Source organism: Myotis myotis, unplaced genomic scaffold (genome assembly GCF_014108235.1).
Source record: "Myotis myotis isolate mMyoMyo1 unplaced genomic scaffold, mMyoMyo1.p scaffold_m19_p_8, whole genome shotgun sequence".
NCBI lineage: Eukaryota > Metazoa > Chordata > Mammalia > Chiroptera > Vespertilionidae > Myotis > Myotis myotis.
This window is the reverse complement of record NW_023416390.1, coordinates 93,035,602-93,061,103: the sequence shown is the minus strand read 5'-3', so window position 1 is coordinate 93,061,103 and position 25,502 is coordinate 93,035,602. Positions and strand designations below refer to the sequence as shown.

The following is a 25,502-nucleotide window of genomic DNA, read 5'->3' as shown; positions in this document are numbered from 1 at the left end:
GGAACGCTAACTCCTTTTCAGGAACAGCTCCAGCCAATAAGATGCTTAGTAGTAGGTTCAGCTACCAGTAACACAGATCTAATTCTCTCTCATGTGAAAGAAGGGAGCCCTCTGGGCCAGACTAGGAGGTCCCTTGTCCTCACTTTTCCAACTAGCCTGTAGGTACTTCAGGATGGAGGAAGGGATAAAAACAGAGGGGTAAAAGCAGTGGTCTCTTGAGTAAGGGTCTCTCAGGAAGGTTCCTGGATGGACACTTCTACTGATTCTCCTTTTGCCAGGACTTAGTCACATGGCCATATTTAGCTGCAAGGGAGGCTGGGAAATTAACGCATTGTTTTTTGTGGGTTTTTTTTGTTTGGTTTTGAGAGAAGTCAATTTGTTGCTCTACTTATTTATGCATTTGTTGGTTGATTCTTTTATGTGCCCTGACTGGGAATTAAATCTGTAAACTTGGTGTATGGGGTTAACACTCCAATCAAGTGAGCTACCTGGCCAGAGTGGAAAATGAACTCTTTATTATGGGGAGGGGGGCTACGTGCTCAGCTAAAATTTGATTATTATGGGAAGAAGAGAATGGACTCGGAGGCACTATTAGCAGACTCTGCTGCAAAAACAAAAGGGAAGTCTGCTGAGGGCGACTTGAGACTGTCCTTAGTGAAAGGAGAATCCGAAGATACCTAACCTGAGATCTTGGTTTCTAATGTCATCTATCTACTACTATATAAAACCCTAATATGCAAATTGACCAAATGGTGGAATGACTGGTCGGTGGGGGGGCAGGGCCGGGCCAGCCAGCAGGTGGTGCCAGGCCACTAGCCAAGGTGGGAGCCTGCGGGGGGCCCCCCAATTGCCCCGCTCACCAGTTGCCCCACAGATTGGCCCTGATCACCGGCCAGGTGTAGGAACCTGACCCTATATATTTGGGAACAGTCTTAGATTTAAAAATTAAAACCTGGCAAGGCTACTCTAACACTGAAAAAACAGGATGATGCAGCGATGACATGCATGGACTCTGGCTTGTACATTTTGTGGTCAGTCCTGATTGTGACACTTCTAACTGTGTGACAAAGCCAAAAAATATATACTACTTTTTATAATCAAGGCAAAAATTGTAGCTGCCCATACAACAGCAAGATGCCTTTCACCTGCATGAAAAGTATGGTCACTGGTGCACGCAGCGTCCAGGATGGAAGAGGGATGTCCGACTGCAGGTTTAGGCCTGTAAACTGGCAGTCGGACATCCCCCAAGGGGTCTCAGATTGCGAGAGGGCACAGGCCAGGCTGAGGGACCTCCCCCCCATGCAAGAATTTTGTGCACCGGGCCTCTAGTTCTCCAATAAAAGGAAGCAGGGCTCCTTGAAGAAATGGCTGATTCTAGGACTGAGGCAGGAAATATTCAAGATGAGTCTAGCACAGCCGTGGGCAAACTACGGCCTGTGGGCCAGATCCGGCCAGTTTGAAATGAATAAAACTAAAAAAAAAAAAAAAGACCGTACCCTTTTATGTAATGATGTTTACTTTGAATTTATATTAGTTCACACAAACACTCCATCCATGCTTTTGTTCTGGCCCTCCGGTCCAGTTTAAGAACCCATTGTGGCCCTCAAGTCAAAAAGTTTGCCCACCCCTGGTCTAGCACATCTGGTAGTGCCAGAAAGAAAGCAAGTGTTCAAAAGTAAAAAAATAAAATAAAAAATTAATAATAAATATAAAAAACCCACATGATAGGGTATGCCAAAGGGTCACAGGTATCAATGGAAAGAGTGCCTATGGTCAAACCTGAAAAAATTTGAACAAAAATATTAATAAGGTAGCCTTGGCCAGTGTGGCTCAGTTCATTATGTGTAACCCTGTGCACCAGGAGGTTGCTGATTTGAGTCTCAGTCAAGGGCATGTGCCTGGGTTATGGCCTCAATCCCCAGTAGGGGTTGTGCAGGAGTCTGGCCATCAATACTCTGCAATTACACCAATGTTTCTCTCTCTCTCTCTCCCTTCCTCTCTTTCAAAAAAAATCAATAGTATTTTCTTAAACTATTCATATCCTATATAATAAAAGGCTAATATGCAAATAGACCTAATGGCAGAATGACTGGTCGCTATGACATGCACTGACCACTAGGGGGCAGATGCTCAATGCAGGAGCTCCCCTGGTGGTCAGTGCGCTCCCACAAGGGGAGCACCACTCAGCCAGAAGCTGGGCTCACAGTTGGCGTGTGCAGTAGCAGTGGCGGGAGCCTCTCCTACCTCCACAGCAGCACTAAGGATGTCCAACTGATGGCCGCTCCACAGGGAGCAGGCCTAAGCCAGCAGGCGGACATCCCCCGAGGGCTCCTGGACTGTGAGAGGGCACAGGCCAGGCTGAGGGACCCCCCCCAAGTGTACAAATTTCGTGCACTGGGTATATATATATATATATATATATATATATATATATATATAGTATTGGATTATAACCCAAAGTATAAAATAAATATGTTAATCCATTTTAATTTAAATCAATGATTGCATAATAAGTAAATGAGGGAGCCCAGATGGTGTGGCTCAGTGGTTGAACATTGACCCATGAACCAGGAGGTTGTGGTTTCATTCCTGGTCAGGACACATGCCCAAGTTTTAGGCTTGATCCCCACTGGGGTCATGCTGGAGGCAGGTAATCAATGATTCTCTCTCATCACTGATGTTTTTATCTCTCTCTCCCTTTCCCTTCCTCTCTGAAATCAAGTAAAAAAAAATATTAAAATACTTAAATGAGGGAGAAGAGGCAAGTCTCCCATGTAGAAGAATTCTTAGAAATTTATGTGGACATTTTTCATTCAAGAAAGTGAAGCATAACTCCCCACTCCTTAGCTGTGAGCACAGGGAGTTTTTTTGGTAAAAGTATCCTATCTAATAATAGCCAAACATGGTAATTAACTGTACCTCTGACACGCTTCCCATTGGCTAATCAGGGCGATATGCAAATTAACTGCCAACCAAGATGGCGGCCGGCAGCCAGACAGCTGAAGCGAACAGGAGGCTTGCTTGCTCCAGTGATGGAGGAAGCCAAGGTTCCCCGCCTGCCACTGCTGGGCTCTCAGCTTGCACTCTACGAAACAATGTTACAATTATAGAAGCTAAATAAATCCCAGAAACCTGCTTTCAGCCAGCCGGGCTTCAGCCAGCAGGACTGCAACAGTGTTATAATTATAGAACCCAAACAAACCCAGATCCCTGCTTTCAGCAGCCGAGGTCTCAGAGCTGCAGTCAGGTCTCAGAGCTAAAGCCTGTTCTCAGCTCCAGTGACAGCCATAGAAGGTAAATAAATCCCAGAATAGAAAAAAAAAAAAAAGAAAAAAAGGAGAGGTTGGGAGCTTCAGTCACCCGCCAGCCAGAAAACAGCCCTCAGCCCCTCACCCAGACTGGCCAGGCACCCCAGTGGGGACCCCCAGCCTGAAGCAACAAGATGGTGGCTAATTTGCATACTGAAGGTGGGCAGCAGCGGGCAAGGCTGTTGGCGGTCTGGGACCCGGATCTGTGACCCTGCCAGGCAGGGGGCAGCGCGGGAGGCTGTCCACTGTCCCGGGACCCGGATCTGTGACCCTGCCGGGTGGTGGGGGCAGGGGGAGCAGTGCTTGAGGCTGTCCGTGGTCCTGGGACCTGGCTCCATGACCCTTCCCGGTGGGACGGCAGCTTGCACAGGGGCGGATTGGCCGGAGGGCAGCCTGTACTCCCCACATGGCGGTGGTGACAACTGTGAGCGCACCAAGCGGAGCCTGCAGGCTGAGCTGAAGTAGCGCCTGCAGGCCATCAGCGCCCAGGAGTGGCTGGGCAAGATCCGCCTCCTGGCCCAGAAGGTGCAGGATCGCAGGGACAGCCACCGTGGCAGGCCAGACTGACGTCCTCCTGGCCACACCACGGGGATTTGCGGATCTGCAAAGCCAGAGGCCTCCGGTGTGCACATCCCCCCCTGGCGTGCGAACATCCCCCAGCACACTGTCACCCTCCCGCGCCTGCAACAGTTGCAAACCAAGGTGTGCACAAGTTCCCCCTGCCTCTCCACCGCACTTCCATCAACCCAGCATGCCTAACACCCCCACAGGATGTGCACACATCCCCTCTGATGCGCTCACGTCCTTTGGAGAGTGTCTGGGTGTTCTGGGTGCTGAGGGTGGGCGCCTGTGAGATGACAGTGAGAGGGTGGAGTGGTGATGCCCTGTTCCCACGGAGGCCAGTGCAGCTACGAGATCACCTCTGGGGGGGTTAATGCAGGTGCTGAGGCAGGAGCAGGTGCAGATAGACACACCTGGTGGGCACGGGCGGCCCTCACTGAGGTGCCTTCGGTCAGGGTTCAAGATCAAGAACCCAGAGGTGGAGAGGAATTCCGTCCTCTCAGTGAAACAGTGGGATAGTCGGGGCAACTGTAGAGGAGGAATGTGCACTTTGGGTGCCAGCACCCATGAGCGAAGGCTGCCCTGACTGAGCCTCACTTGCTTGGGGCCTAGTGCACTCCCGCCGGGCAGTGGGTGACAGGATGTGCTTTTCCGAATTAATGAGAGAAAACATTGATTCTCCTGCTGCCCACGAAGGTGGAAAGTGAAGTGGGGAGACATGTGGGGAGTGAGTGAGGTTCCCTGTCTGGGGGTTCCAAATCTGCTGTTGGTTTCTTTCACCGCTGACTAGAGATATACAGGGTGTCCCCCCAAAATGTATACACACTTTGAATACCTACTAATTCCAATGGTTTTAAGCATAAGAAAGAAACAACAATGGAGCTGTTATCTGTTAAAAGTGTGGGCACAAACAGGTAGTTGGGCATTCCCTGAGGGGTCTCAGATTGGAGAGGGTGAAGGCCAGACTGAGAAACCCCGTCCCCCACCCCAGTGCACGAATTTCATGCACCGGGCTACTAGTAGTACAGAAAGGGGGGGAAGACTGGAAAACCCTGAAAAACAATACCTCAAACAGGCAATGAAGGTCAACCTCAACAGTCCTAAACCATGTTGCTAGAATGTACCCTTGAATGGCACTTTACCTCTGTGCTCTTCATCCTCCATACTCATAACTCTAGTCTAATCATGAGAACAACATCAGACAAGCAACAATCTACACTAATAAAAGAGAAAAATGGTAATTGGTGTACGGCGCTACCTTTTCATTGGCTAATCAGGGCTATATGCAAATTAACTGCCAACTAAGATTGGCAGTTAACTGCCAACAAGATGGCGGTTAATTTGCATATGTAGGCACAATGCAGGGAGGCGAAAGGGAAAGCAGGAAGAAGCCCCCTGCCACTGACAGTGATCGGAAACCCAGGGGGGAGCTAAGAGCTGGGGGGCAGGGCAAAGGCGGCCCTGGGGCCGCCTTTGCCCTGCCCCCCAGCCATGATCGGAGAATCAGGCGCCTTTTCCGCCCTGGCCAGTGATAGCAGGAAGTAGGGGTGGAGCCAGCGATGGGAGCTGGGCATGGTCGAGGCTGGAGTCCCAGGAGCTAGGGGTCCCTTGCCTGGGCCTAAAGCGGAGCCCACGATCGCGGGGCCGCTGCAGCTGAGGGTCCCCGCTGCCCGGGCCAGACGCCCAGGCCAGATGCGTTAGGCCTGGGCAGGGGCGGAGCCTGCAACCGTGGGGAGCTGGGGGTCCCCTGCCCAGGCCTGACACCTCTGCCGGAGGCCTCAGGCCTGGTCAAGGGGCCGATCCGGTGATTGGTGATCGGAGGGTGATGAGGGTCAACTCCTCTGGCCGAGGCATCAGGCCTGGGTGGGGGGCGGAGCCGGGGATTGGGGGGATATGATGGTTCCCTTGCCCAGGCCTGAAGCCTGGGTCAGAGGCGTCAGGCTTGGGCGGGGAGTGGAGCAAGCAATCAGAGGGAGATGGGGGTCCCCTGCCCAGGCATGATTCCTGGGCCAGAGGCCTCAGGCCTGGGCGGGGGCCAGAGCCAGTGATCGGGGGGAGATGGGGGTCCCCTGTCCAAGCCTGACACCTCTGGCGGAGGCGTCAGGCCTGGGCAAGGGGCCGATCCTGTGATTGGAGGGTGATGGGGGTCAACGCCTGAGGGCTCCCAGTATGTGAGAGGGGGCAGGCTGGGCTGAGGGACACTCCCCCACACACACACCCAGTGCATGAATTTCATGCACCGGGCCCCTAGTAGAGGAATATTCTACCAAGCACTTGACTAGTACTCCTCACTGTCAGGTCTCCAATCAAGATGGCAGCATAAATTTGGTACTCAGAACCTCCAACAAACACAGCAAAATCACAGCAAACTACAGAACAACCATCATTCCGAATGTCCTGAAATCTAGCTGAACACAAGTCCTATAGTTAAGGTTCTACTGAAGAAGCTACATTGAGACCGAGAGCAGAGGCTGAGATGTGAACTGGCCTGGCCCCAGACCCATGAGTGGCAGATAGAAATGGGGAGAAATATCTTGGCTGCAGAGGTCTCTCCTGAGGAGCAAAGAATCCCAGCCCCACACCAGCAACCCCAGCCCAGGGTTCCAGTGCCAGGAAAAGAAGTCCCCATAACTTCTGCAGTAAAAACCAGGGGGATTGTGGCTGAGTGACATGGAGGCTGCTGGAGACCCAGACTTTCCTCTTAAAGGGCCAGTGCACAGTGTCACCAGGGACATATGGGGAGATGAATTGTTTGGCAGCAGGGCAAGAGCTGGAGGGGCAGCTTTCTCACAGACAGAAGTGCTGGTGGAAACCATTGTTCCTTTTCTGAGCTCTCCATCCACAGGGCAGGCAGGCAGGCACCATATCTGAATCTGGCTTACTGTTCGCACCTTCCTTACACTGTTTCAGGCCCATGCAAGCCATTTCCAGTGTTTTTGTGCGGTTTTTTTTTTCTCATATAAATTGCCTGTCTTGGCTCATGCTTTTCACTTTTCTAAAATCTTTAAAACAAGCAGCATCTGGCATCTGCATACCCCTACCTCTTGCTAAATGGCCATGGGCCAGCACTAGTGGCATCAGGCCTTTGTTCTAAGCTTGGCCTCTCTCGGGCATTTCCAATCCCAGCACAAGTTGCAGCCATCTGCAGATTACTGTGTAGCTCATGCTGGCTGACCCTGGGCAAAGCACAGGCCAGCAGATGACCTTAGTCTGTACCTCCCAGGAGGCCCCGGAGACAGCGTACTCTTTGGACAGCTACGTACCACACTGAAACACCTCCCAACCACCTCCACAAGTGACACACTCAAGGTGTGGACTTGTCAGGTACATGAGCCATGCTGAAGTGAGTGCTGCTCCATGGGGTCAGCTCCTGATAGAAGATCCTCCACTGTCGTCATGGCCAGTCCTCGCAGTTGACTGGCCTGGGATTAAATCTCTCCCATGAATGTGCCAGCATCAACCAAGGCTCAACTAGAACAAGAAGGTGCACACAGCCCACATACGGGGTGCACCTGGAGGTCCCAGCTGTACCGGGAGGTGATCAGGAGGCTGTACAGGGCACTACTACTTTAGGCCACTCTACCACATCCAGGAGATGTAGCAGTTCTGTGTAATACACAGAAACAAACACCAAGAAGGCAGCCAAAATGAGGAGACAAAGAAACAAGTCCCAGAAAAAAGAACAGAACAAAACTCCAGAAAAAGAACTAAACTAAATGGAGATAATCAATCTACTATATGCAGACTTCAAAACACTGGTTATAAGTATGCTCAATGAACTTAGGGGACGAGTATAGAAACAGTGAGAATTTCAACAAAGAAGTAGGAAACAAAAATGGAGATAGAAAACATAAAAAGAACCAGTCAGAAATGAAGAATACAATATCTGAAATGAAGCACACATTACACAGAATCAATAGTAGAATAGGTAAAGCAGAGGCTCAAATGAGCATTTTGGAAGATAAGGAAGTAGAATACACCTAATCAGAACAGCACAAAGAACTCCCCCTCCCAAATGAGGATAGTGTAAGGAGCCTATGGTATAACTTTAAGTGTACCAACTTTCACATCATGGGGGTGCCTGAAGGAGAAGAAAAAGAGCAAGAAATTGGAAACCAATGTGAAAACATGATGACCAAAAACTTCTCTAACATGGTGAAGTAAATAGACATACAAGTCCAGGAAGCTCAAAGTCTCAAACACAACCAACCCAAAGAGGCCCACACCAAGACACATCCTAATTAAAATACCAAAGGTTAAAGACAAAGAGAAAATCTTTTAGAAGTAGGAAAAGACCAAAACTATGAATTAAAAACGGCAATAAATACATACTAGTATCTATCAACAATTATTTTAAATGCAAATGGATTAAATGGTCAAATCAAAGGACATATGGTGGCTGAAGGGATGATAAAACAAGATCCTTACATATGCTGTCTATAAGAGACCCACTTCAGACTGAAAGACACATACAGACTGCAAGTAAAGGAATGGAAAAATATATCTAATGAAAATGAAAAAAATGAAAACAGAAGGCCAACTGGTGTGGCTCAGGGGTTGACTAATCTCTCTCTCTCCCTCTCTCTCTGAAATCAATAAAAAAATATATTTTAAAAAATGGAGCCTATTGGGGCATGGCTCAGTGATTGAGCATCAACCTATGAACCAGAAGGTCACTGTTTGATACCCAGTCTGGGCACATACCTGGGTGGTGGATTTGTTCCCCGGTGGGGGACATGCAGGAGGCAGCCAATCAATGATTCTCTCTCATCATTGATGTTTCTTATCTCTCCCTCTCCCTTCCTCTCTGAAATCAATTTTAAAAAATGGAAACAGGAAAAAAAAGGCTGAGACAGTAATACCTCTACCAGACAAAAGAGATTTTAAAACAAAGACTATAACAATGAAGAAGGACCCAGCAACTCCATTTCTGGGTATTTATCCGAAGAAACCCAAAACATTAAATAGAAAAAACCATACATCTAAATGTTTATTACAGCATTATTTACAATAGCCAAGAATGAAAGTAACCTAAGTGTCCATCAATAGATGAATTTATAAAGAAAAAGTGGTGCATATATACAGTGGAATAGGACTCAGACATAAAAAAGAATGAAATCTTGCATCTGTAACAGCATGGATAGACCTAGAGGGTATTGTGCTGAGTGAAAGAAGTCAGACAGAGAAAGACAAATGACAGATGATTTCACTTATATGTGGAATCTATAAAACAAAATACATGAACAAGCAGAAGGGAAACACAGAGAACATTTTGACAGTTGCCAGATTGAAGGGGTGTTGAGGGGGGATGGATGAAAAAATTGAAGGGATTAAGTACAAATTGGTAGTTACAAAATAGTCATGGGGATATAAAGTACAGCACAGGGAATATATAGTCAATAATCCTCTATAATAAAAGGCTAATATGCAAATCGACTGAACAGCAGAACAACTGGTCACTATGACGTGTACTGACCACTAGGGGCAGATGCTCAATGCAGGAGCTGCCCCCTGGTGGTCAGTGTGCTCCCACAGGGGGAGCGCCGCTCAGCCAGAAGCCCTGAGCCGGGCTCACAGCTGGCTAGTGCAGTGGCGGTGGCAGGAGCCTCTCCCACCTCCGGGGCAGTGCAAAGGATGTCCGACTCCCTTAGGGAGCGGGCCTAAGCAGTCCATTTGACATCCCCTGAAAGCTCCCGGACTATGAGAGGGCACAGGTAGTGCTGAGGGACCCCCACCCCCCTCACCCCTGGGTGCACGAATTTCGTGCACTGGGCCTCTAGTATTGTAATAAATGTATGGTGTCAGATGGTTACTAGATTTATCATGGTGATAACTTAGTAAGTATATAAATGTCTAATAATGGGGTTGTACACCTGAAACTAATATAATATTGCATGTCAACTCTAATTTAAAAATAAAAATATTCTGAAAAAGAACTGTCAAGGTCATCAAAAACAAGGAAAGTCTGCCCTGGAGGGGTTGCTCAGTTAGTTAGAGTGTTATCCTAATGTGCCAAGGTTGTGGGTTCAATCTCTGGTCAGGGCACATACAAGAAGCAACCAATGAATTCATAAATAAGTGGAACAACAAATCTATGTTTTTCTCTCTAAAAATTAATAAGTAAAACAAAACAACAATAATAAGAAACAACAAGGGAATTCACAGCCAAGAGAAGCCTAAGGAGACACGATGACTAAATATAATATGATATCATGGATGGGATTCTGAAACAGAAAAAGGACATTAGGTTAAAATAAGAAAATTTGAATAAGGTATGGACTTTAGTTAATGACTATGAATCAATATTGGTTCCCTAATTATGACAAATGTACCATGCTAATGTAGAATGTTAATAATAGGGGAAACTAGGTATGAAGTATATAGGAACTTTCTGTACTAGCTTCTCAATTTTTTTAATAAACCTAAAACTCGTCAAAAATTAAAAGTTTGGAAGAGGGAGATGGAGAGGAAGAATGAGAATGAATGAATCCTTCCCCTTCCCTGTGTGGGAGGTCAGTGTTCAGAGCTGAGGTAGCCATCTTCTGACTGCAGAGATAACAATCCACAACCCTTACCAATTTTAAATTCATGTGCTGGATTCTTGTTATTTGTGAAAATAAAGTTCAGTTTAAGCTGTTTGGGGCCAGGGGTCTTATTCTTTGCAGCTGAATGCATCTCAACCAACACTCCTTATATACAGTGGGGCCTTGACTTACGAGTTTACTTCGTTCTGTGACGGAGCTCGTAACTCAAATTACTCGTATGTCAAATCAATTGTGAACGAGCGAGACACGTGATGCTGGGCTGATGTGGCGTTCACTGTGACGTTCGCTGCGCCAACTAGTGGTGGGGTATCTGAAGCTGGCTCGTAACCCGGATTTTAGCTCGCAACTCAAGCAAAAAATCAGCCGAGAGACAGCTTGTCTCGAAAAACTCGTTAGTCGGGACACTCGTAAGTCAAGGCCCCACTGTATATTAATTTCATGGCCAGTATGGTTGTGTAGACCTTCATTTCTTAACCATGCTCTTTAACCTACTCCAACACTCCCTTCATCCTAATCTGGCTGCTGTCTTCCTCCTCTGGCTTTACCCACTGCCTGCATTTCTCCGGCTACCTGGAGGCCAGCAACTCTTATTACTTCCAGGACAGGGCATGTTCTCTCACACTTCCAAGCTTGTGCATACTTGATTCCCTCTTCCTGGATGTCCACTCCTCTATCCTTATTTCTCTCAGCAAATAACTAGCTCTGAATCAAGTTTCCGCTTACCATGTGTGGTATGCAGGGTTCTCATTTCCCTGGAGAGCCCTGCCCACTGTTGAACAGAGCCTGCGTAACTGTAGGTACTGTAAATATAGTAAACTAGAGGCCTTGTGCACTGGTGGGGGGAGGGGGGGGCGTGGCCTGCAGGGATCGGCCTGTTGTGGGAGCGCACTCATACCAGGGGGCAGCTCCTGCGTTGAGTGTCTGCCCCCTGGTGGTCAGTGCATGTCATAGCGACTGGTCAACTGGTTGTTCTGCTGTTGGGTCACTGGGCTTTTATTATATAGGATGGTACTCAATAATTACATTATGTAGCACAACACAGTTGACTTTAAGAACAGATTATCTGTGCAAGCCTGATTTAATCATGTGAACTATTTAAACCAGGGGTTCTCAACCTGTGGGTCACGACCCCTTTGGGGGTCGAACGACCCTTTCACAGGGGTTGCCCAAGACCATCGGAAAACACATATATAATTACATATTGTTTCTGTGATTAGTCTGTATGCTTTAATTATGTTCAATGTGTAACAATGCAAATACATCCTGCATATCAGATATTTACATGACAATTCATAACAGTAGCAAAATTACAGTTATGAAGTAGCAACGAAAATAATTTTATAGTTGGGGGTCACCACAACATGAGGAACTGTATTAAAGGGTCGTGGCATTAGGAAGGTTGAGAACCACTGCTTTAAAAGCAGAGGGTAGACCTAACTGGTTTGGCTCAGTGAGTGTCGGCCTGCAGACTGAAAGGTCCCAGGTTCGATTCTGGTCAAGGGCATGTACCTTGGTTGCGGGCACATCCCAGTAGGAGGTGTGCAGGAGGCAGCTGATCGATGTTTCTCTCTCATTGATGTTTCTAACTCTCTATCTCTCTCCCTTCCTCTCTGTAAAAAAATCAATAAAATATATTAAAAAAAAAAAAAAAGCAGAGGGTAGCCCTGGCTGGTGTGATCAGTGGTTAGAGTGGCGGCCTGTGCAACCAAGGGTCTCGGGTTTGATTCATGGTTAAGGGCACACACCTGGGTTGCAGGTTTGATCCCCAGCCCCAGTTAAGGCTCATGCAGGAGGTAACCAATCAATGTCTCTCTCTGACATTAGTGTCTCTCTCTCTCTCTCTAAAAATCAATGGAAAAAATATCCTCAGGTGAGGATTAACAACAACAAAAAATAATAAAAGTAAAAGCAGAGTATTCTCCAACTGGTAGTAAAAGAGTAAGTCAGAAATTCAGTGTGTGAGAGGGATTTGAATTAGAAGAAATTATCTGTTGCCGGCTTTGGAGATGGTGGGTCTCGAAGTCAACAGCTGACTGCCCACAAGAAAATGGGCATCTCAACCCAACCACAGAAACTGGATTCTGCCAACAACAAAAATAGGCTGGGAGCAGATCTTTCCTAGGGCCTCCAGGTGAGAACTCAGCCCAGCTGACACCCTGACTTCAGCCAGGATGCTGACCTACAGAACTATGAGCTAACAAGGAGGTGCTGTTTTAGGCATCGAGCCGGTGGCAGTTTGGTGTGCAGCCTGGAAAACGAATGCAGCTGCCTCTCCGAGGTCTCCCCTCTGTTCCCAGGCACGCCTGTGGCATGTCCTCACCACTTCCACGCACCTGCTGCGCGAGGCATGACATCCGTCCGCTCACCAGCCTCCTGTCCGCTCTGCGCCCCCGGGGGGTAGCCGCACTACCATGTTGTCACTGCAACGCCAGACACAGAGCAGGAAGGCAAAACATATGACTGAGAGTTTCATCAAGAAAAAAGCACCCAAGATCACTAATTTGTAGTCACATATACTAAAATAGCCAAGGACGCTGGGGATTTAATATCTAACGAAGAGGCCAACTCACCCAAGGAAAAGGGGAATGAAAAGGAGAGACTATTTTAAATACACACGACGGGAGGGGAGTTTCTCAGGAGCCAGTGGTGGGAGTCCGGGTTGGGGGGGCGGGGGGCGGGAACCCCTGGAGGTCACTCAGCCAGCAACTGTGGACGCCGGCGGGGGCGTGGGAGCGGGGGGCTCAGTGGGAACCCCACCCGTTTCGGGCCTAGAATGGTGGGGCCCAGAGGCATCTTAAGGACCTTGATTCTGTGTGTCCAGAATCTAAACAGGTGGGTTTCTATTGAGCTCTGCAGTTACGAGGCCGCGGGATTGGCATCTGCCCGCCTCTGCGCTGCCGTTTCCGGCGGAGCAGACCCGCCAGCGGGTTCGACAGTCCCGGAGCTGCGCGCGGGCTTTCCCGGCGACGAGCACAGGCCCCCGCCTCCGCCGCCTCCGCCGCGGGGCCTGCAACAAACCCAGGAAGGAGGCCCGGCCCGGCCCCGCGAGGCCGCCCCGCCTCCGCCTCCCGTTGGGGCTGCGAGCGGACGGGGCTGGAGCGGGCAGGATGGGGGGGGTCCAAGTGCGCGCTGAGCGAGGGAACCGAGGCCACGGGGAGACGCCGGGGGTGGGGACGGGGCCTGTGGCGGGGAAGGTGCTTTAGTTTAGGGGTGAGAGGGGATGGGGCGCCAACATGGAGCGCAGGGACCCCGGCACAGAGGCCTCCAGCGGGCGACGGGCGAGCTCCGCCACCAGCCCGGGGGCGCCCCCTCCGGGCCGAGGCCACTCCATCGACCCCTTCCGCCGGCGCCGGGCTCCCCGCGACGCCCGCGCCCCACGCGGAAGCTCCCCGGGACTGGCTGTGAGGCGGAGCGCTGGCCAGGCAGCGGACCGGCGGACTCCGGCCGAAAAGGCTGCCGGGAGCGGCGGGCGTGCGCAGGCGCGGGCGCGGCGCGCTCCCCGCGGCCGGTCGTGACGTGGGCCGCGCTACGCCGACGTCACGGGTGCGTGTGTAGCGGCAGCCGGGCTGCCCTCCGCGGCGGCGCCTGGCTGGGCGGTGTGGCCGCGGACTGCGCGTTCGAGGGCGCCCGGCGACCACGAGGACGGGGCCCCGGAGGCCCGGCGCCCACGACCGAGGAGCGGACCCTCCCGCCCCTTCTCCGCTTCCGGCGGCGCCCGGCCCGCGGCTTCCTGCTTTCCGGCCCCCTTCCCGCGGGCCGAGGGGCGCCGAGCGGCCCGGATCTCCGCGCGCCCGCCGCCCGGCTCAGCCCGGACTCCATGTGAAGGAGAGACGGCCCGGCCCCCCGGCCCGCGCCCGGCTCCTCGCGCGCCTCTCCTGCCCCGGCCCGCGGCCTCCCCGACGGGGGCGCGGTGACAGGCCGCACGGGGCCGAGGGGCGGGTGCAGAGGCCGGCGGAGCCACTCTTCGGGCCTGCGGCTCCCCACGTCCCGCGGAGCTGCCGGTACGTGTGTGTGAGTGTGTACGTGTGTGTGAGTGAGTGAGTGTGTGTGTGTACGTGTGTACGTGTGTGTGCGCGCGCGCGCCCGCGAGAAGGGGGCTGCTGGTCTGTGCTCTGCGGGGTCCCTGGGAGGAGCCGGGACGTCCCTGCTGTGAGCGAAGGTCCTGTCTTTGCGCCCCACTTTGTGGTCACCTCTAGAGCAGGGTTGAGTCCGCCTTCTCTTTGCGGAGCGTTCAGCCAGCACCCAGCCTCCCCGGCGCTGGGAGCTGGGAGCTGGGAGCTGTCGTGCAGCGTCTCCCTAGTCTTCTCTGCCGGGGAGGTGGGTACGTGTTTCCCATTGTACAGATAAACAGCTTGAGGCTTAGACCCAGGCATTGGACCGAGGTCATGCAGCTGATAATCTGGGAAGCCTTGGTTGGAATACGATGACTTTTCTGCAGAACTGTATTTCTGCGTCTTGCAAAAATAAATATATAGCTGGAGAGTTTCTACGTGGGAGTAAATCCTTAATATATAGGTAGATGTAGCTTATTTGCCCCATCATAGACTGTTTGATGTGTTTTGCTGCAGCCCAGGCAAGTCATTTTTCTTGGCTTGGGAAAAAAAAATACTATGCCCTGGCCGGTGTGGCTCAAGTTCATTGGAGCGTCATCCCGTGCACCGTGAGGGTCGCGGGCTCGATTTCAGTCCTGGGCATGTTACCTGGGTTGCGGTTCGCTCTCCATGCAGTAGGCAACCAGTCGAGGTGTCTCTCTCACATCGATATGTCTCCCCTCGCCCCCCCCTCCCACTTCACTCTCTCTGAATAGCAATGGGGGAAAAATCCTATATGAGGATTAGCAAAAAGAAAAGTTACAATTGTAGTTGTGCAGTTTATTATTGGAGCATGCAGGGAACTTGCAGATGGGTTATTTGCTTGATATTTCCTTATTGCAAAATTTGTTGCTGGGTTATGTGGCAATGGCGACACACTTGTCATTTGTGTAGTCTTATGCAATATTTCTGAGTTGAGTGTCAAAAATTTACAGTATAGATAGAATATTGAAGAAAGTTACATTTTAATGGCGTGATTTTTTTCTTTCATTTGTGTGTGGCCACCAATCCGTGTTTATAAACTACCAATTCTCATTTTGGCATTGGCCTGTATTATTTCTTTGATTATGGTTAGTGAAAAAGTAAAGAGCCTTTTCTTTTTATAGAAAAAAGTGTTAATAAATTTCTTTCAGTAATTGAAGCTTTCTGCACAGTTGCAAATGCTTAATCTATTAATGCACAATTATAGTTCTGTATCATTTTCTCTAGTGTATTACCAGGTTTGAGAAAATTTGTAGTTGAATGGAATATCAAATTATAAAGTTAACAAGTGGATGGCTCACAGATTAACTTGTTGTTTGATTAAAATATAAACATGTTGAGCCTTGTTAAATTTTGTTGAATATGATACCATTAAAGAATGGTTTTCTGGTCATGCGCTCCATGTGTCTTTCGAGAGAACTAGCAGTTAAAGGTTTATCTCAAATAATTGGATTACATTGTAGACTCAGTCTTTTAAGCAATGTTTTAGATGGAGCTTTCATTCCTTGTTAACCTTATTGCTACCAAAGGGATAAACTGTATTTAACAGATGCTAAAAATGAAGTCATGTTTGGCTCTTCACAGTTCCCACAACTTTGGTTTCAGGATTTTTCCTTCTTTCTTCCCTTTGTAAAATTGGCACTCTTTAGCCTCCCCCTTTTATTATGAAACAATTTCAGGCATACAGAAAATTGGTTACAGTGAACATCCATATATGATGACCCTCTAGATTCAGTATTTTTTGACATCTTGCCATATTTGCTGCATCTATAAAGATGTGTATATTATTTTTGACTGAATTATTTGAAACATTTCTTACATATACAAAATACCATTATGTTAATTTTCTTAGTTAATATTATTGACTAGAGGCCCAATGCATGAAATTCATGCAAGGGGCTTGGCCCTCGCAGCCCCTGCTGCCTTGGGCCCCTCCCCTCCACTGGTCGTTCCAGAAGGTCGTTCCAGAAGGTCGTTCCAGAAGGTCTAATTAGCGTATTAGCTCTTTATTGTATAGGATAGTTAATAGTCTCTTATTGCTAATTCCTTAATGTAATCTAATATTCATCCATATTTAAATCTCCCCATTTGTACTAAAAGGTCTATTATGGCTTTTTACACCCAACCCCACCAAACCAGGATTTGTTAAATCTCTGTTCTCTTCTAATCTAGAATGAATCACATTCTTGATTTGTCTGATTTTTTTTCCTCCTTCATGGTATCACTTAGAGCAGTGGTTCTCAACCGTCCTAATGCCGCGACCCTTTAATACAGTTCTTCATGTTGTGGTGACCCCCAACCATAAAATTATTTTCGTTGCTACTTCATAACTGTAATTTTGCTGCTATTATGAATCGTCATGTAAATATCTGATATGCAGGATGTATTTGCATTGTTACAAATTGAACATAATTAAAGCATAGTGATTAATCACAAAAACAATATGTAATTATATATGTGTTTTCCGATGGTCGTGGGCGACCCCTGTGAAAGGGTCATTTGACCCCAAAGGGGTCGCGACCCACAGGTTGAGAACCACTGACTTACAGTGTTCCTCTCTTTCCTCCTTTATTAGCTAACTGTAAGCTAGGTTTAAAGGGTTGATTATTTTCAAATTAAGTATTTTTGGACAAGAATAACTACTAAGTGATGCTGTGTACTTCATATTACTTCCCATCAGGAGACATAAACTATCAAGTCCTATTATTTGTAATGCTAAGTTTGATCACTTGGCTATTGGAGTAAGGTATTTTTTCTTTATTGCAATTAGCACGTAATCTGTGGCATAATAAATTAGCACTGTAGTCTCTTCTCCATTAATCTTTCACCTAATAGTTGTAGCCATTTCCTGCTGATCTTTGTACAGCTAGCTTTTGAATTTCAGTGTTAACAATCATTTGTTTGTCTATAGATAGAAACAAAATGACAGGATTTCGTAAAATATCCAGTGCAGCTATATGTAATAAGAACATTCTGATTTTGTGGATTTTAAATTATGAATTTAAGGTGTTTCCTGTTATACATAAATTTTTACAAAACTGGCTTGAGAAAAATGGGAAAAATTAAATGCAGTTATTTTCCTCAAGGAGTGTGTTTCTTTTAAGTTTTTCGTAGGCAATATTTGTTGCATAGGAATAGCCAAAAATACAATAAAGGAAGAGTGGATTTACTAAAAAGCATTTTGAGAAAATGCTCCATTTTCTGGTGTAATGGAAGGAGCACAAGATTAAGAGTTAGAAGATCTAAATTGTCCTAATTCTACCACTATGTGAAGTTAAAGATTTATAAGTTCTTTTAAACTTCACTCTGTTCTCATTTCATAATGGTTAAATTAGTAAACATGTCAGAATTATCATTATCAGAGTTTCTGATAATGAAATGTGTTGATTACATTTAGAGGTGAACCTCATTTTAATTAAGCCAGATAGAAGTAAATCAAATACATGTAATATAAAGTTGAATTTATTTTCCAACTCATTAAATGACATTTGGTAGGTGATTGTTTTAAAGAAGGGTTTATAATAGGGTTTACTTAACTAACATGTTCTCTCAATAATGTGATTTTTTAAAAATTTTTATTAAATCTTTATTGTTCAGATTATTACAGTTGTTCCTCTTTTTCCCCCCCATAGCTTCCCTCCACTCGGTTCCCACCCCACCCTTTGCCCTTACTCCTCCCCCCACTGTCCTCGTCCATAGGTGTACGATTTTTGTCCAGTCTCTTCCTGCAACCCCAGCACCCCTTTCCCCCACAAGAATAGTCCGTCCACTCCCTTTCTATGCCCCTGATTCTATTATATTCACCAGTTTATTCTGTTCATCAGATTGTTTATTCACTTGATTTTTAGATTCACTTGTTGATAGATGTGTATTTGTTGTTCATAATTTGTATCTTTACCTTTTTCTTCTTCTTCCTCTTCTTAAAGGATACCTTTCAGCATTTCATATAATACTGGTTTGGTGGTGATGAACTCCTTTAGCTTTTTCTTATCTGTGAAGCTCTTTATCTGACCTCCAATTCTGAATGATAGCTTTGCTGGGTAAAGTAATCTTAGTTGTAGGTTCTTGGCATTCATCACTTTGAATATTTCTTGCCACTTCCTTCTGGCCTGCATAGTTTCTGTTGAGAAATCAGCTGACAGTCGTATGGGTATTTCCTTGTAGGTAATAACTGTTTTTCTCTTGCTGCTTTTAAGATTCTCTCTTTGTCTTTTGCTCTTGGCATTTTAATTCTGGTGTGTCTTGGTGTGGTCCTCTTTGGATTCCTTTTGTTTGGGGTTCTCTGTGCTTCCTGGACTTGTAAGTCTATTTCTTTCACCAGGTAGGGGAAGTTTTCTGTCATTGTTTCTTCAGATAGGTTTTTAATATCTTGCTCTCTCTCTTCTTCTGGCACCCCCATAATTCTTATGTTGGTATGCTTGAAGTTGTCCCAGAGGCTCCTTACACTATCTTCATATTTTTGGATTCTTTTTTCTTTTTCTTTTTCTGGTTGGGTGTTTTTTGCTTCTTGGTATTTCAAATCTTTGACTTGATTCTTGAGATCCTCTAGTCAGCTGTTGGAACTCTGTATAATATTCTTTATTTCAGTCAGTGTATGCTTAATTTCTAATTGGTCCTTTTTCATAACCTCGAGGGTCTCACTAGATTTCTTGAGGTTCTCACTAAATTTATCAGCGGTTTCTAGAAAATTCTTGAAAAACCTTATAAGTGTAGTTTTGAACTCTATATCCAGTAGTTTGCTTTCCTCCATTTCTGTCATTTGTGACCTGTTTCTTTGTCTCTGCATTTTTTATGCTTCCCTGTGTTGGTAGAGTGGCTTTCTGTGCTAGGTGTCCTATAGGGCCCAGTGGCACAGCCTCCCCAATTACCTGACGTGGACACTCTTGGTGCACCCCTTTGTGGTCTGTGTGCACAGTCTTTTTTTTTTTTTTAAATTTATTGCTTAAAGTATTACAAAGGGTATTACATATGTGTCCATTTTATCCCCCCGCCCTAGACAGTCCCCTAGCTTCCCCTATCCCCCAGTGTCTTATGTCCATTGGTTATGCTTATATGCATGCATACAAGTCCTTTAGTTGATCTCTTATCCCCCTACCTCCTGCCCCCCAACCCTCCCCGGCCTTCCTGCTGCAGTTTGACAATCTGTTTGAGGCAGCTCTGCCTCTGTATCTATTATTGCTCAAAAGTTTATAATGGTCTCTATTATCCATGAATGAGTGAGATCATGTGGTATTTTTCCTTCATTGACTGGCTTATTTTGTGTGCACAGTCTTGTTGTAGTTAAGCCTTGATTGCTGTTGGTATCACTGGGAGGAATTGACCTCCAGGCCAATTGGCTGTGAGAATCAGCTGTGTCTGCAGTGGGAGAACTTCTGTGAGACACCCTTCTGGGGCAAGACTTGCTTCAGTGGGGCTTTGGTGCTCACTGAGTCTGCCCCCTGAGTGTGTCCCTTATGCATCTGAGGAGTTGTAATCTGGATTGTCCCACTCTGACCACTGGGTACACTGGCTCTTGGATCTCTAGGGAGGTGCTAATTTAGCCTCTACCTAAGGCTACCCAGCAGGAGCTATGGAGAGATCTGCAGATTCCTCTTCTTTGTTTGGGGTTTGGATGTGCCCAGATGAGGCCCAGCTGTGAAGCATTGCATGCTGCTGTGGGGCCTTGGACCGTCTTTTGGAAGTTCTGGGTCTCTCTGACCCACCTGCAGTTTGTTAGGTAATTTTCAGATTGCAAAGGGCCAGGCCTTTCATATGCAAAAGCCTCTGCGCACAGCTTGAGTGGGGCGGGGTCTCGGGATCAACAGGGCGGAGCAATCAGCTATGGCTGATCCTCAGCCCTGCCCTAAGAGGCCCCGGGTCTCAATGTCCCAGTAATCGCTGCAAGCACCTCTGAGAGAAAGCCGCCCTTGAGTTCCGCCCACTGCCAGACAGTCCAGTTTTTCCCCGTATGAGTCTGGGTCCCCAGAGACTCACCCGGAACTGGAGTTCAGAGCAGTCGGGAGCTTAAGATTCCCTCCCAATTGAAAAAGACAACCACATCCTCAGTTGCCAGCCCTTTCCATGTTCACCTCCGTACCGCTGCACTTTACTTCCGCACCTCCTCTTAGTCTCAGTGTGCTTTTCTCTTTCCTTCTAGTTTAGAATGTCCACTCAGCCAGCCTTCCTGTGGTTCTGGATGATGTCCGTTTTGTCTTTTAGTTGTATTTTTGAAGTGGTTGTGTGAGGCAGCAATTTCCTCACAGGTGTTTACCTCATAGGTGTTTACCTCATAGGTGTTTACCTATGCCGCCATCTTGGTTTCTCAAATAATGTAATTTAATTAATGAACCAGTTCACATGAATTTTTTCATACATCTTTTGTAAATCAGGATGAACTGTCTATTTGGAGATAGAAAACCTTCTTTCTTATCCTGAAGTGTTGTGTGAAGTATATCTCTATATACACCCACACAGTTAGAAGAAATGTGTCTGTATAACTTGATCTTTTGTTTTGGATATTCCTGAGATTTGTTGGGAATATTGGTTGACTTCCTTTCTTGTGGTTGTTAAAATTACATGATTCCTTTATAACATCTTGAATTGTTGCCTTGGTTGTTACTTGACTCTTAGATTGTTTCTTAATGTTTTGGTTATGTTTTGCCTTCCCAGTTGACAGGAGGATAGAAATAGAATCTTTGGGGTCCCTCCTATAACTAGCACATTGCCTTTCTTAAACATGCTCAAGAGTGTTTTGTTTGAGATTCAGAGGGCCATAAATTTAAACATCACTGTGTGGTTTGTAAACATTACAAGTTTCTTCTGAAGGTATTTTTTGTCCTGTTTATGCAGGTAATCACTTGGTGTGGACTTTAATAATGACAAATCAAAAAATAGTTTAAGGCGTGATTTTATTAGTGTTCTTTTGACAATTTCCACATTAGGACCCCTGATGGCCATCACGTCAGGACAAATGCTCCTGGAGCGCTGACTCTGCCTCTCAGATTGTTCTCACCACATTGCACTCTGTATCATCTTTGTGTCCTCCACTAAGAAGTTGGCTCTTCAAGGACAGAGGCAGTGTTTGGTTAATGCTGGTCCCCCAACACCGAGATCAGTGCTTGGAGCCAAATGTTTATTAAATGGAGTATTGGCAAACAGAAGAGATCATCCTTTATAGTGTTTCAAGGTTCTTAAAAGGTACCTAATGAACAAAATAAACTGATGAACAAAAGAGACCCAGAGACATAGAAGCATGGAACAGACTGACGAATCTTAGAGGGAAGGTGGCGGGTTGGGGAGATGAACCAGGGGAATGTATATGCATAGCCTATGGACACAGGTGAAAGTGTAGTGAAGGCCTGGGAGGAGTGGGTGTGGGGTGGGGGGGGCCAATGGGGAAATAAAGGGGACATCTGTAATACTTTCAACAATAAAGATAATTTTTTTAAAAAGGCGATGCCTACCAAATCAACTGATGATTTACAGAATTTTTTTTTTAAATTTACTGGTTTTCTTTGTTCTCTCTCAGTAGTATTCATTTTATTTAGCAAACGTAAAACAATTTCTACATTCTAGACACTGTTTTAAGTACTACTTTAAAGATATTCGTTTAATCCTTGTCAGCAACCCAGTGAATTATTACTTACATCATTGTTGCTGTTACTGCACCCATATTACAGAAGAGGGAACTGAGACACTGAGGCAGGAAGTCACTTGGCCATGCTCACACTGCTTGTGTGTGATGGAGCTGCGACTTGAAGGCAGGCAGTCTGGCTCCAGAATCTAGGCTCTGAGCAGTTGTACCATGCTGTATCAAGGCAACCAAAAACTGGATTTGCTTTACCAAAGTAATGTTATCATGCATGGAGTACCTCCTGTGTACTCGAGTGGAAAGAACACTTTCAGAAGGCCTTGAAGATGAAACAAGAGTTGAACTAAATTAGCAAACATATTAAATGATTGTGATTATAATGTTTATTGAAAAAACACACCTTAAATAGAGAAAAGAGAGGGAAGAAAATAAAAGTAATAAGCAGTTAAGAGTATGAACTTGGGAGTCAAATCTGAATGTGAGTCCCAGCTCTACTGTTTAACCTCTCTAAGCCTCACTTTCCTTATCTGTAAAATAGAGATAATAATACCTAACTCATAGACTTCTATGAGTTTTAAATGAGATAATTTGGCTGTGGCCAGCAGCTCAGTGGTTAGAGCATCAGCCTGCTCACAGGAGGGTTGAGAATTCAATTTCTGGTGAAGGGCACATTCCTGGACTGCAGCTCAGATTTCTCCCCCCCCCCCACCCTCACCCCATCCCTGTCAGGCACATGTGGGAGGCAACCAATTGATGTGTCTGTCACATTGATGTTTCTCTCTCTCTTCCTCCCTCCCTTCCACTCTCTTTAGAACCAATGGGAAAAATACCCTCAACTTCTCAAGTGAGGATTCAAAAAAAAGAAAGAAAAAAAATGAGATATGTTTAATATGTGCCTAGTATATAATAAGAGTTCAACAACCATTATTAGTTATTGTAGAAGTCTCCTATAGTCTGTCTACACAGATGTAAACCAAAATTAATTTTAGACTGTAATGAAAATAAGAAGCACTTATTTGAACAAAAGGATCTGCAGCCTGGAATACAATTTGAGGTAGCAACCTGAATTGTGTTCCACCAAGACAAAGGGGAGACCACCTCTTGTAGTGAAAGTTCCTGCCAAGGTTCCCAGATAGGTCTATTTTATGTAAATGAGGCACCAAATTGTGCAGGTCTGATCGGACAGGACATGTCTCAGTCAATTGGTAGAAAGATGAAACCAGGGTTTCCCTGCAGTGTTTGTTGACTCAGGTGATAATAAACAAATAGAGCATTTTGTGGGTAGCTGAGGGTTTCGTCTGAGGTTCTCCCAGTTATAGAGTATGTGAGAAGCCCGTCAGCAAATGGCTCTTACAAAATGTGGGTCCTCTGTCGACCATGGAGAGTTCATCTCAGCAGATCAGTTCCTTCTTGGGATCCACATCAGATGAATCTTCCTGGGATCCATATTCCCCCTTTATGTAGAAATCCGTTGGCAGATAGTATTGATAGCCTATCATGTTTGTTTGTCTGAGGTGTGTGTTGTGCCATTTTGGTACTGGAATGGTTTGGCTACCTGCTGTTGGTTTATCTCCATTGGTGATACTCCCAAGATTGGGCTAGCCAATTGAGCAACTAGGGCCACCTACCTTTACGAGGTTCATCAGGTACCTGTTAAACCTGGAAGGTTTTTGAGGCAGATTTTGCCATGAGGCATTGAATTAGTGAGGCTTTAGCAAGACCTTTCATCATTGTCCTGTAATCTCTGGAATCCTATATAATAAAAGAGGAACATGCAAATTAACCATCACTCCGTCACTCTGCCACTCCACTACACCCACCAGCCAATCAGAGTGACTATGCAAATTAACCCAACAAAGATGGTGGTTAATTTGCATACGCAGGCGCGGAGCGAAGACTGAAGACGACTGAAGATGGCGGCGGTCACAGAGCTGGAGCAAGCAGGAGGCTTGGGTTGCTCCTTGCGATGGAGGAAGCCAAGCTTCCTGCAGGCCCTGGGCTCCGCTCAAGGAGTGGCTGGGGGTCTGGGTCGCAGGTGGCAACCCAGGCTTCCAGTCTGTCCTGGCCTTCACTGGAGGAGCTGGGGGGGGAAAAAAAGGAGGGGCTGTGAGAAGCTGAAGTGTAGGAGCCAAGCCTCGCTGCTGTGGCCAGACCAAAGGCCTGGGTCCCAGGTGCCGGAGGAAAACTGGTGCTGGCAGCCAGGGGAAGGAAGGCCTATTGCGCGAATCTTCATGCAACGACCACTAGTAAATAGTGTAAAAAGGAGTTGAAAAATAGGTACAGGCATTAATTCTGCAAACATTGGGTAAATCAATTGGCAAAAGACAATTATACTTATGAGTCTAGTTAGCCTGTATCTTTCTTTTACCCCCTCACCCAAGGATATGTTTATTGATGAGAGAGAGAGAAAGAGAGAGAGAGAAGAGGTGAGAGAGAAACATCACTCGGTTGCCTCTTGTACGCTACTGACTGGGGATTGAACCTGCAACCTAGGTATGTGCCTTGACCCGGAATCAAACCCACAACCTTTTTGGTACACAGGATGCCACTCCAACCAACTGAGTCACCTGGTCGGGGCTAGCCTGTATCTTCTTGATCCAGATATATATTCAAGCAACCTATTTATAGCAAGAAAAGAGTTCAAACCATTGTAAATTAAAGGAGGTAGTGACTGTATATCATTTTTATTCTTAGTGCAACCATCAACTTGAGTCTTTATAGGGGGTTTTATTCACCTGGTGATACAGAACAACAGCTTGACAATGAGGTACATTAAACAAATTAGGACACTGGTGAATAGTACACTTTGCAATCCAGACTTTAAAATAAAGTGGGCTCCCCAATTGCTGTGAGGCTCTGGAGGGATTTTTCAAGCAGGAAAATGCTTTCTTGAGGTTTTATAGTAACTGCTGCAGCTGTGGCCCTTCAACATGGGGATGCTCTACCCAGTGAGAATACATGCAAACCATCACGAGTCCATTGTTCTCCTTGAAAAGGGGACAATTGGATTAAAATCCACTTTCCAAATCACAAATAAGCCATTAGTCTCATCTTCCCCTTTTGTAAAGAGATTCCCTTACTTTAGCTATCTGTTTAATTGTTCCAGAAATTTAAATGGTTAGAAGCAAAATTTAGCTCTTATTAAGAGCATACTAATAGTACAGGAAAACTGTCATTTTAACACAGAGAGAAAGAACCAAACTCTAAGTTTGCATCAGCTTTTGATATTTTAATTCATTTTAATCATATTTTGCTGACCGCACATGTTAGAAAGAAGATGAGCCCCAAACCAGGGGTCCTGGTAGAATGCAAAGGATACTCGGGAGCCAGACAGCAAGGCAAATATCTTTACTTCTGCAGAGGGTGCACAGCCCACACAGGGTCTGGGCAAGCATGCACGCACACTGAGTAGGGGTCTGCTTGAGGTTTTATTTCTGACTCTTGA

The 25,502-nt window shown here is 46.5% G+C and overlaps 1 protein-coding gene and 1 long non-coding RNA gene across 5 annotated transcripts in view; one reads left to right on the top strand and one right to left on the bottom strand.

The window, feature by feature from the left end:
• Nucleotides 1–12,398: 12,398 nt before the first annotated feature.
• LOC118661833 lies at nt 12,399–13,887 on the bottom strand. Its single transcript, XR_004969491.1, has 2 exons — nt 13,217–13,887; nt 12,399–12,834 (listed from the first exon to the last, which is right to left on the bottom strand). It is a non-coding gene; the product is annotated as an uncharacterized LOC118661833 (long non-coding RNA).
• Nucleotides 13,888–13,987: 100 nt separating this feature from the next.
• MAP3K2 (mitogen-activated protein kinase kinase kinase 2) overlaps nt 13,988–25,502 on the top strand; it is a 108,656-nt gene continuing 97,141 nt past the window's right edge. For all 4 annotated transcript variants that reach the window (XM_036320288.1, XM_036320286.1, XM_036320287.1 and 1 more), the window contains exon 1: nt 13,988–14,415. The gene's annotated coding sequence lies outside the window, so the exon portion shown is untranslated. The remainder of the gene's footprint in view (nt 14,416–25,502) is intronic.